Raw genomic sequence first — 13,091 nt, 5'->3', positions numbered from 1 at the left:
CCTACATCACAGTATCATTGTGAGCATTAAAAGCAGTTTTTAAAAATGTATCCCTTATTTATGAATGATTTTTAAGGATTTTTTTTTTTTAATTTGACAGATAGAGATCACAAGCAGGCAGAGAGGCAGGCAGAGAGAGACAGAGGAGGAAACAGGCTCCCTTCTAAGCAGAGAGCCCTATGCGGGGCTTGATCCCAGGACCCCAGGATCATGACTGCAGCCGAAGGCAGAGGCTTTAACCCACTGAGCCACCCAGGCACCCCTATGAATGATTTTTAAATGGTTTTTAAAGAGACAAAAGGATAAGACTCTATTAACTAAATTCATCATTTTGTTATTACAGAGGTATTTATTGTAAAACTAAAAATAAGAAAAACAGGATGAGACAGATCTTTAAAAATAAAAGAAAGAAAGAAGATCAACGCATAATTGGACATCTTAGAATAGTTCCTCTTAATAGTTTGGAGTATATTTCTTTCCAGACATTCAATTTTTGCATCATATAATGCATATGTAATAAATTATGCGCATTATAGTATTGCAGGAAAACTTAATCATGGTTTTTCTTTATTTTTACCACTATAAGAAGATGAGGAAGAATGAGAATGGCTTCACTTTTTCTTTTCCAGGGAAATCAGAAATTGAGTCTCACAGATTCCATTTGCCAACCTGTGACTTCTCTTCCAATCTCCTAAAAAGAAAAAATTTTACCTTGACAGGGAAGAGAGGGTCCCCTCGGTCCCTTGTGATGGGGCTCCTCCTAGACAGTGGAGAACAAGGCTTGGCACCCAGGACTGCATTGCCTGCTCGGAAGGTCTGAACCAGGTCCTGCAAACATCCTACTCTAAAACAAACAAACAAACAAACAAACACACACAACCCTGGTGACAATGTCAGATTACCTGCCACCTATAAACAGCAGTGGAATTTTAAAATGTGACATTTCTTATGTCCGGAGAGTGGAGGAAAAAAATCTTACTCATGTAATAGTTTCATAAAAATGCTATAACCTGCTTTTTTTCATTGGATATCAACATTTTTCAAGCCAGTAAACTGAAAGGTATGAAATCATTTTAATAGCTGCACATTCTTTTGGATAGATGTTTCATAATTTTTTTATTAATAACATATTTTTGGACATTTCATTTAAATCCAAATTTTCATTCTTGTAAACAACTGTGCTGTCAAGCTTCATTGTCTTTAACATAATGAAAAAAATACATCAAGGTGACCTGCGCTTTACAAAGACCAAAGCTGGGAAATGGAGAGGCATGACTGACGGAAGTCACAGCGAGGCCACTTACCTGCATCGCAGTGAGGAATGGGAGGTCTGTACCTTAGGTCTGTCACTGACATGTGGTCTCATCCAGCTTTGTCATATCTCATTCTCTGTGACTTATTTTTCGGGGCTTTTTAGTTTGGTTTTCTCAAAGAGGTGGCATCTTGAGAGCAAGGCAACAAATGCATCACTTTTTGTAGACCCAGGCTTTCTCCAGTGCTCAGCAAAGAGTAAGTGTATAAACCTATAGAATGACGACTACAATTACACAGGTTTTCCCCACTGTCCAGAAGGAGAGTGCACCTATGAAAACCTCTGTGGGCTGAAATGGCATAAAGCAAAGAAGCCATTGCCATTTATGTATATGGAAAAAACTTTGAGCATTCCTAGACCCCAAAATCACCTCTCTTAAGCTTTTCTGATATCTTAGTATAATCTCGTTTGTGTATGGACAAGAGAAGCTGAGATAAAGCAGGCGCTCACAGATGGTTCACAGCTCCAGGGGCTTGATGCTGAGAAGCTGGGCAGCTTTCCTGGGGAGGGGCGCGGCGGGACGGCCTCACTGTGCAGGGTATGCACTGCCTCTATGCGGGCTAACCGAACTCTTGTTTATGCTTTTTATCTTTTTTCCCTGAAAGAAGAAGTCCTCTCCAGGTTTCTTTTGATTAGCGAAAACAGGTGCTAATGTAGGTCTTTCATAAAAGCAAAGTGACGATGGAATATTCCTCAGCCATCAGAAAGGATGAATGCCCACCATCTGCGCCAATGTGGATAGCACTGGAGGGGATTATGCTGAGTGAAATAAGTCAGGCAGAGAAAGTCAATCATCATATGGTTTCAGTCTTATGTGGAATGTAAGGAATAGCACAGAGGACCATAGGGGAAGGGAGGGAAAAACTGAGTGGGAAAGAAATCAGAGAGGGAGACAAATCAAATGAAATTCTTGAGTCTGGGAAACAAACTGAGGGTTTCAGAGGGGAGGGGAGGGGGAGGGGGAGGATAACGGGGTGATGGGTATTAAGGAGGGCACGTGTAGTGATCAGCACAGGGTATTATACACAACTAATGAATCATTAAACACTATAACCAAAACTAATAATGTACTCTATTGGATAACTGAGCACAGTATAAATAAATATAAATAAATAAATATAAAGCAAGAGATACCTGCATATGTTTTGTTGGCTAAATCCATGTTAAGATGATGGGATTGCTTTATATTCTATTTATTCTTTTGAATTAACATATAATTTATTGTTTCAGGAGTACAGGTCTGTGATTCATCAGTCTTACACAGTACACAGCACTCACCATAGCACATACCCTCCCCAGTGTCCATCACCCAGCTACCCCATCCCTCCCTCTCCCCTCCCCTCCAGCAACTCTCTGTTTCTTGAGATTAAGTATCTCTTATGGTTTGTCTCCTTCTCTAGTTTCATCTTATTTCATTGTTCCCTCCCTTCCCCTATGATCCTCTCTCTTATTTCTCAAATTACTCATATCAGTGGAATCATATGATATGTGTCTTTCTCTGGTTGACTTATTTCACTTAGCATAATAACCTCTAGTTCCATCCACGTCGTCGCAAATGGCAAGATTTCGGTTTTTTGATGACTGCATAATATCCCATTGTATATATATATCACATCTTCTTTATCCACTCATCTGTTGATGGACATCTAGGTTCTTTCCATGTTGTGGACATTGCTGCTATAAACATTCGGGTGCACGTGCCCCTTCCAATTACAATGCAATTGCTGGGTCATGGGGTAGCTCTATTTTCAACTTTTTGAGGAACCTTCACACATTTTTCCAGAGTGGTTGCACAAGCTTATTCCTACCAACAGTGTAGGGGGGTTCCCCTTTCTCTGCAACCTCGCCAGCATCTATCATTTCCTGACTTGTTAATTTGAGCCATTGTGACTGGTGTGAGGGGGTATCTCATGGAGGTTTTGATTTGTGTTTCCCTGATGCCAAACGATGTTGAGCACTTTTTCATGTGTCTGTTTTGGCCATTTGGATTAGACTTACCTTTAAAATGGTATTATGACTTGGCTCTCCCAAGACCACAAACCAGTGATGCTTCAGTGCTCCTTCCAATATCTAAGAGATGATTCTGTGACATGTGTTTTGCCAACTGCAGTTTATCAAGGCAGCTGAGGTGCAAATGGACCTTCTAGCACCAGCAATGATGTCCAGTTTGGCTCAGGAGGCTGTATATCTGGGTTTTTAAAAATTCTTCCTCTTCTCTTTCCCCAATAAATTCAATAAATACATGTGATATAATGTGATAGGCCCATGGTTTACTATATTTTATTATTCAAACATTTTTGTTTTATGTATTATCAGTTCCAAGTGGTTGATTTATATGAAAGTGGTTACTTATATGAAAGTATGTCTCCAAGCGGAAACTTCATATACATTTAAATAAGTCCCCATGTTGAGCAAAAAAATATTTGGAGGAGGGAAATCCCATGTATTGAATATGGGCAACGGGGCCAGAGCAAATCAATGAAATATTTCATCCCATTGTTTGCTGGTCAGATGTGGTCCCATTCTCCCTTGGCTTGGTACACTTACGCTTTTTTACTGGAATGGCTTGTTAGCTAGAAAATTTCAAATGGACAGCCAGTGAGCACTATTGCCGGGCTTCTGGCTTCTTTACCCCCCAACCCTGAGGGTGAGCAGTCACAGCAAGTTCTCAAGATTGGACAGTCACTAATTATCTCTGAATAGATAGGAATAAGGCTGAGTATAGAATCTAACTTCATCATCAATAAAATATATCCTATAAAACCACAGTCTTGCTAAAATGTCTTAAAAGTTCCATGTAAGAGAAGAGAAAAGCAGCCAAGAGAAAATTAATAGCCTCGGAGGACCAGCCTTGCAAGTGTAGCACTGAGAAGTGATCCCACCGCTCTCCAGCAAAAGTGACTCTCTGCCCCTCACCTCTTTGTGTCCCCTTAGTGGGGTCTCAAAAGTCCATCTTCACACACATTCTTCAATGGATGTGGAAGTCAGGAAAAATCAGCATTCTCCCTCTCCCTCTGGACCTGTTATAGGTGCATTTTCTGTTCTCAAACTGAGGAGAGCTTTGAAAGGGAGAAAATGTTCTAAAAAGGAAGTAATCCAAAAGGATGTGTATAGCACGGAGAGAGGTGTGAAACTGAGCCTCAATTCCTGCTGGAATAAAGAATAGAGAGAGGACCACCACCTCCATATGCACAGGCACACCGGCACGCAGGACGCAGCATGCACAAGAGTGCGCACACAGTATTTTTTTAATCGCCAATTTTACAGAAGCCCGGATGATGAAACAGTCTGTTCCTCAGAACATATCCACGAATCACTATGCAGTCACCAGTAGCTTAGAGCCCCACAAATGTCATCATCCTGGTCTGTCTCCTAAAGAAGCAAAAATCATAAACTAATACAAAGACCAGCTTTGAGGGTGACTATAATTATGTGGAAGATTTAAAAAAACAGCTAGTATTTTAATTGACTTGTAGGATTAGTGGAAGGAGAGAAAGAAGATACTGCATATCTACCTGGAATGCCACATACGTGCATTTGATCTCCTTCGACCTCTTAGGCCTTCCACATGTATGTACTTGAATACCACTGGAGACCCAGTATGTTTTGTCAGGATATTCTCTAAGGGGTTGGAGATTGAGTCCTATAGCATGGTCAACATATGCCTATTGAGTGATTGTGAAACACATGATACCAAGAAAAAATTCCACCGAACTATTTGATTCCCTGGTTTGTCTCAGGGTAGGCAAATAAAGGGGACACAGAAAAACTTACTTGGGGCCAAATAGAATTTTAGCCTTCTATAGGAGGGGCCAAATTAACAGATGGCCAGAGTGAATTTCATATTAGTAACATATATAACAGGTATATGACCTCAAAATAGCATTTTATGCAGAAAAGTTGGTTTCCGTATTAACTCATGAGTGAGATATCTTGTAAGCCTTCAGACAAAAAAATTAATATGTGATGTGCTAGATTCTGTTCCGTGAATCATTCAGTATGACTGTAACTGAGCATGACAAATGGAAAGATGCTGTCATTCTTCCTATTTTCTTCTTTGCAGATGAAATCTTTGTTTCAAATTAAAAGAAGAGACCTGCCCTTGAGATTCTGAGAACTGGTCTTTGGAGTAGGTGGACTGCATTGTACAAAGTAGATTCCCAAGTAGGAAATTCTTCCTGTGCTATTTTGGCAAAGTAACATATCCAGAATTATTTCTTCTGCATGTCAAGGCAGCATGGGGCACCTATATGTTTTGTTTTTGTTTTCTGGTAATAACGTTTTGTGGGGAGTATTGCATACTTCCATGAAAAGACATGTCATGTCTGTTTGTCTCTCTTTTTTTGATGTTAACAATTCATAATGACTGCCTAGATTCATTATTTCAGTATGAAGTTGCAAAAATAGCAATATTCACTTCTGTCATTCCTTCTTTATTCACTTGCTCAAATGCATCTACGAAGAGAAAAAAGTTTTTCCAATCAACATTTGATTACATTGAAAGCATAATGCATAAAGGAAAGACAGCAGAGGGTTTCCTTCTCCCTCTGCCTCTGCCCCCCCACCTGCTGGTGTGTTCTGTCTCTCTCTCTTTGTGAAATAAATAAAAATATATAAAACAAATAAAATTTAAAATTTAAAAAAAAATAATGGAAATTAGAAAATACTTCCAAGTGAAGAACGACAATTGTGCTGCATATTAAAAATACATTAACGTAGTTAAAGTTGTTCCCAAAGGAAAAAAATGATCCTCAAAATCATATTTGAAAATTTCAAAAACCTGAAAAACAGTAAACTATGCATCCAATAAAGAGTCAAAATAACAGAAAAACTCCAAATACAGGGGAAGGAAAGGGATTGTTATAGTCTAAATATTTGTGTCCCCCAAAATTCTTATGTAAACCTCCTAACTCCTAAAGGGGATGGTATTAGTGAGACCTCTGAGAGGAAGTTGGGTCACAAGGGTGAAATCCTCAAGAATGGAATTAGTGCCTTTATAAAAGAGGCTGCAGAGTGATCCCCCTCTCTTCCATGATATGAGGTCATAGCAAGAAGGTTCCAGTTCTGCACCAGGAAGAAGCCCTTCACCAGAAGGCAACTATGCTGCTGCCTTGACCTTGGACTTCCAGCCTCCAGAACTGAGAAATGAGTTTGTTTTTTTATAAGCCACCCATTCTGTAGGATTATGCTATAGCAGCCAAAATAGATTAAGACAGGATTTTTTTTTAAAGCTGCAATTAATGAAAAAAAAAAAAAACCCACAAAAATACAAAGATATAAACTGCCAAACCAAGCAAACACAGACACTGAGACAATTTTGGGTTGTACATGTGCAACATGATGAAGTTAATGAAAAAGTACAATTTGCCAATATGTAAAATAAGAAATAAAAATAAATTGAGGATAGCTGAGCTAATATATTTTCATGAATTTGAAGCCTAGTGAAAGAGGGACTAGTCTTTGTCTTCTTACCCTTAAATCTGGAAATGTGGTCATTCAGACCAGAAGCAGTGAAAGGTCAGCCCTGGATGGGAATCGCATTAGTGTTGGAATGTGAGATACCCAGGGGAAAGCAGGAAGACAGAGGATGGCCAGGGCAGCAGGAGGACTCCAGGTGTGGGGAGAAAAGCCACTGAAGGGAACATGTTAAAGATACACTTTCCGCAACCTCTGGATAACATGCAATCATGGTGCCATATTACGCAGTGGGCAGATTCCTGTTCTGTGGTCTGACAAGATTATAGATGTGAAATGCAGAGCTATAACTTTTAACATTTTCTCCTTATTCAACCTCCCTGTCTTTCTTCTATGCTTTCAAATTCTAAATCTTGAGAAAAATAATTGTCATATTGTTCCCAGTAGTTGAGGTAGTTGGCAAAATAGATCTCTGAGAAGATGAAACTTTCTAATCTGATCCTGGAAAATGTTGAATATGGCTTACTGTCAAGATGAGTTACAGCCTTTAGTAACTAAAAGAAGAAATCATGAAGAGATGCTAAAAATCTTCTGTACCGAACGTTGCATTTTATTAATGAGCTCGGTGAAATCAGTCCAAGAAACCACAGAGAGATTTTTTCCCCCTAATTCAGCTTTATTGACTTCTTTAGATTCAAAACACTAATATTTATGTGGCAGAAATTTCCCATTGTCTCTTAAAAACTGGTTTATTTTGTCTCATATGAGAGATGAGGCCATGCAAATAGTTCAGTGAATAAGCATTTTGCACACATTTTCATGGAGTGGTAAACATATTCATCTGGTAGCACCCCTGCCTTAGATGTACTGTCAGGAGAATACTGGATAATTCTCATGCTCAGAAAGAGCAGATACGTGCCATCCTAAACAAAAGATAGGGATTGAAAGAAAGATGGAATAGCTATTCAGTAAAAGAGAGAAAAGGAAAGAGAGAGAGTTTGAGATTGCCTGGGAAGAGATCTGAACAAACAGTTCACCAAAGATATGTGGATGGCAAAACCAAAACAAAACAATGACGCCTCCCAAGGTGCTTGCCATCTTTAGTCAATCAGGGGATTGTGAATACAAACTGTAGTGAGTTACTACTACACGTTCATGGAATGGCTAAAAGGGAAACCAAGTGTTGGTGAGTGCTAAGGCAGCCGGTGATGTGGGGGTCAAAGACTTGCACCAAGAGTGGAGCAACGGGGACAACAGAATGTACTCACGCTCAAAGGGAGGAGAGGGGCCAGACCCCAAGGGAGACGGTGGCTGGAGCTTCTGTCAGGCTTGGCCTTTGAGGGGTTTTTGAAGGATGCGAGAAGGCTGTAGCTATGCCCATGGTGGGCAGTTGGTGGTTGTATAAGAAGGGAGTCAATTCTCGGCCAGGTAGAGCAGAAGGTGGCAGGTTTTGTGAGGGTCTTGGTCTGGGGTTCATCAGGGATGTGGGTGGTGGTCTGGCCAGAGAAGAATATGTTTTGTAGTTGTGGTCTGTTCTCTGAGAATGGGAGGCACCAAGACCAAAACCCAAGAGTTAGGGCCAAGTAGAGACACCAATGGGTTTTGTCTATAAGGCTGGCTTGGGTGGGAGGGCGGAGGCTCTGCATATTCCCTTCAGCGAGGATGTAGAACAGCTAGATCTCACCTACACTGCTGGTACTGTATGGTGACTTAAAAAATAATTAAAAATTATATATAAAAAAAGATGTAAAATGATATGGTCATTTTGAAAGAAACTTCAGCAGTTTCTTATGAAATTAAACATATGACTCAGTAATTCCACTTCCAGATTTGTACCCCAGAGAAATGAACACATACATCCAAGAAAGACTTGTACAACAACGTTTATGGCAACTTTATTCATAGCAGCTTAGAATGAGGAACAACTCAAAGGCCGTGCATGAGCAAGTGAAAGAATAAACAAATTACTCAATGGAATGCTGCTTGTTAATTAAAAAAAAAAAAAATGAACTGCTGGTACAGGCAATGTCATGGACATATCTCAAAAAACATTCCGGAAGCCAGATACAAAAGAGTACATACGGCATGATTCCAATCCTAAGTAACTATAGGAAATACAAACTAACCCAGAACAGAAAGTAGATGGGTGGTTGCCTGGGGACACAGGCCAAGGGGTATTATGTGCAAAAGAGCATTAGTGATGAAAATGTTCTGCACAGTGAATGGGGCAATGGCTACATAAATGTTGACATTTGTCAAAACTTAACAAAATTCACACTTAAAATGGGTGAATTGTACTTGAGTGTGAATTATAGCTCAAAAATACGAAAAAAGTTTTAAACACATACGCACACACCAAAGGCACTTGGGAAGAATGAAGAAGATGATGAGGGAATTAGAACAAGTATTGTTTGTTTTGAAAATATCTACAGATGCAATAATTGTCATAAAGTTTTAGGCGATGTAGAAAGAACAGAAGGGGAAGGAGCCAACTCTTTGGCTCTGAAGCAGATGGGCAGAACACACCCAGTATGTCCCCAGAGGTTTTCTTCTTGGTTGTTCTGATCAACAATTTTATCATGACTTAGGTTCTTCTGCCTGATATTTTATAATTCTGTATTCTTCAATAATGTATTGAAATTTATTTATCAAAACTACAGAAAACTTATAGCTAGAAAGGACAGGCAGCTAATACTTTAGGTGACAGGTTCAGGATTCAAAATCATCTTGACATCCAGGAACACTGGACTAAAACCAACATGACAAAATTGGAAAGGACAAGCATCTTGAAATTGGGCTTAAATGTATAATGCTGCAAATACAGTTTTGAAATAAGTTGACTTCCTTGAAGAAAAGAACTTATATTTTCCAAAGGAGAAAAATTCTCTGTGATAGATTATATATGTGCATATGATCTCATTTATTAAAAAAAGTTTTGTAAAATGCAAACTAAGCAATAATGACATAAAACAGGTCAGTGGTTGCCCTGGGTCAGAGGTAGAGAGGATATTGACAGAAAATGAGCATCAGGGAACTTTTGGGGTAGTAAACACATACATATATGTAATTTGTGGCTAAACAAACAAGTCAGATTGTCAAAGAATGATTAAAAATTCTATGCAATATTATACTACATGAAGAAAAGTCAACATCCAGAACTTTGCAAATCATAGCCTTATTGAGCTCTGAACCAGTCAGACCACTTGAAATATTATGTTCCATCATGAATGGCAAATTATAAGGAGGCTACCTATAAAAAAGAGACAAATCTGATGAGTGATTCTTTGAAACATGTCACGGACTAGAAGACTAAAGTGCAGGGAGTCATAGTAGTTTCTAAATATTTAAAACATTACAACTTAAAAGAGAAAGAAAAACAGAAAGTGTATTGTTTTAAAAATTAGGATCTATATAAGTTACACAGAGGTGGGAATACCTTGACATAAGAAAGGAGTTGGATATAGCAGCTAGTTCATGATGGTCTGGGCCATCTCTTTTTTTTAAACTACCCTATAATCCAGTAATCACACTACTGGGTATTTACCCAAAGAGTACAAAGACACTAATTCAAAGGAATACACATACTCTTATGTTTATAGCAGCATTACTTGCAATAGCCATATTATGGAAGTAGCCCAAGTGTCCATCAACTGAAGAACTGATAAAGAAAATGTGGTGTGTTACTCAGCCATAAAAAAGAATGATATCTTGCCATTTGCAATGATATGAGTGGAGCTATAAGGTATAATGCTAAGTGAAGTAAGTGAATCAGAGAAAGACAAATATAATGTAATTTCACTCATACGTGGAATTTAAGAAACAAAACAAAGGAGTAAAGGGAAAAAGAGAGTGAGACAAACCAAGGAACAGACTCTTAACTATAGAGAACTAACTGATGGTTACTGGGGGGGAGGGGTAGGAGGATGGATTAAATGCGTGATGGAAATTAAGGAGTCCACTTGCTGTGATGAGTGCTGGGTGATGTATGGAAGCATTGAATCACTATACTGTACACCTGAAACTAATATTACACTGTATGTTAACTATACTGGAATAAAATGAAAGAACCATCTCTTGATGTACCATATAACTTGTTCTTGGAAGTAATTGTGCAAAAGATATGAGACCGAATTACAGAGATATCCCTATAGGAATCCTACCACTGGGGAAGAAGTGGGAGTGATGTCACTGGTTAGAAAGCAGAGAAGTAGAATTTAACCCACCTTAGTGGTGGAAGATCTGGAGAGGCCAAGAGAAAGGGCAGGGGAAGGGAGAGAAACTGGCAGGGAGAGGGGAAGATGGCATATGTAATGGTGCCATGATGTGAAATTTTGAGGAAAAAGAGTCAAATATGTGTAGCATCCCATGATTCACCAACCTTTCTAAAATGCAGTGTTCTGGTTGGAGACTAGCACCCAATTAGCCCGCATAGGTAAGAAAAGACTTGATAGTAGGATGGATAGTTTAACACTTGCCTATACTGAGCCTGAAGCTAGAGTCCACACTGTAGACTCAAATGCCTTGGTCCCTTATTCATACCATTTTAAAGGGAGGTAATTTAAGGGAAGACAGACACAGGATTTTCCCATGAAATTAAGAAGTAAAACAGTTCTGTGAAAAAGAAGGGAATGTAGGAAGAGTGTTGAGGGAGAAAGAAAAGACTGTGAAGATCAAATTTATTGTCAAACCTAAATCCTAATTTGAGTTTGATAAATTTCATGCTCTGCTCTAACTTGTGTGTGTCATGGAAAATTGAGAGGAAGTAACTGATGGGCTAATAAAGAATTTGCGGACACTAGGATAATGTCAACTATCACAGCAACAGCTGAAGAGAGAAAGAAGGGATCTTCTAAGGAAGGGCTGGTCTTTGAGTTGATTCCATGAATAGACTCCAGGCACTTGCCAGACTCCAGAAAGAGAGAGAGGGGACACAGGCATGTCTGAGGTTCTTTTTGTCACTCTATTTGTGTTTCTCTGTGTTTGTTAAGATGGATGCATTCTCTGCTTCAGTGAACACAATAAAGTAAGTGAAAATTAAATGTTGACTTGGTCTGATTAAAACATAAGTCTATACACAGCCCTGAGAGAGAGAATCAGAGAATGAGAAGAGAGATTTACTAAATATTTTATATGCAGAGATTTGGCTTCTAACTATCCTTATAATGGGTTGAAAGTCGTAAAGTCATAGGCATGACAGTTTTACTTTAAGAGCAAGTTACATCCTATGCATTTAAAATTCCAGAAGCTGAACTTACTAAAGCCAAAGGAAATTAAACCCTTAGAGCTTAAGGCAAGAGGCCAAAAAGTCCAAGCTCTTCCTACTGCCTTTTATAGAGAGGAAGAAGTGGAGGTTGTAGTCATACAACTGTATGCTCAAATAGCTAAGACGTGTATGAAAATATGTAAAACTTCTGCCTCAGTCAAATAAATGCAAAAATATATGAGATATTATCTATATAATGGGTTGGTAAAAATAATGACCATGAATAATATTCATTGGTAATAGGGTATGGCAAGATTGGCACCGAAGAGAAAAAAGTTTGCAACTTTCCCAAGTACAACCTCATATGCTATACATATGTTTCAATCCAGTCATTTCTGGAAAAATAGTCTAGGGACACCTGGGTGGCTCAGTTGGTTAAGCAGCTGCCTTCAGCTCAGGGTCTTGGGATCAAGCCCTGTGTTTGGCTCCCTGTTCAGTGGGAAGTCTACTTCTCCTTCTCCCTGGGCCCATCCCCTCCACTCATGCTGGGTTTCTCTCTCTCAAATGAATAAATAAAATCTTTAAAAAAAAAAAAAGAAAAATATTCTAAGGAAATTAAGAAAGAGTACAGAAAAGTGAATACAAAAATGTCTAAGAAATGTCTCATAAGAGGGAACTGTGTTCAATAAACTATAGTTCATTCACAAAGTGAAATGCTAGAAAAACTGTTTAAAAGGGTGAGTTTATCATTACATATAATATACCATTTTGTATTATTAAATGAAAATGAGATTGAAATGTGTTGACAGCATGCTATGGTATACTATATATTTCATATCTTCCCACTTGGGTAAATAATCTGTGCCAAACTCTATGTTTGTAACTGTTAATTATGTCTGGCTAAAATTATGTCCATTTTAACTTTCTAGTTCATAAATAGAGGCTTTTACTTAATGAATTAGGAGCTGGCATTATTCCGTAATCTGCAAAATCAAGGAAATGATTCAATGCGGTGGACTCCAGTATTCCCTAAGTGAGGGTGTAGTCACACAAGCATGTGGCAGAAGCAGAATGCAGGTGAAGGTTGTCAGAGTTGAGAATTCTAAGCATCTCTGAGGCTACATAATTGGATAATCACGTGCATGACAATTGCAAGAGACT

General features: G+C 38.8%; 1 long non-coding RNA gene across 3 annotated transcripts in view; it reads right to left on the bottom strand.

Annotated features, from left to right (window-relative positions):
* The window catches only part of LOC131829811 (uncharacterized), a 288,985-nt gene that overhangs the window by 66,703 nt on the left and 209,191 nt on the right, over positions 1–13,091 (bottom strand). For 2 of the 3 annotated variants that reach the window (XR_009353010.1, XR_009353008.1), the window contains exons 4-5: positions 3,311–5,767; positions 712–1,523 (exon numbers count right to left, since the gene is read on the bottom strand). This is a non-coding gene — a long non-coding RNA (uncharacterized LOC131829811). The remainder of the gene's footprint in view (positions 1–711; positions 1,524–3,310; positions 5,768–13,091) is intronic. The other variant, XR_009353009.1, reaches the window with a different exon arrangement.

Source organism: Mustela lutreola, chromosome 4 (genome assembly GCF_030435805.1).
Source record: "Mustela lutreola isolate mMusLut2 chromosome 4, mMusLut2.pri, whole genome shotgun sequence".
NCBI classification, from domain to species: domain Eukaryota; kingdom Metazoa; phylum Chordata; class Mammalia; order Carnivora; family Mustelidae; genus Mustela; species Mustela lutreola.
Note: the sequence above shows the minus strand (reverse complement) of the source record. Positions and strands in the feature narration are given on the sequence as shown.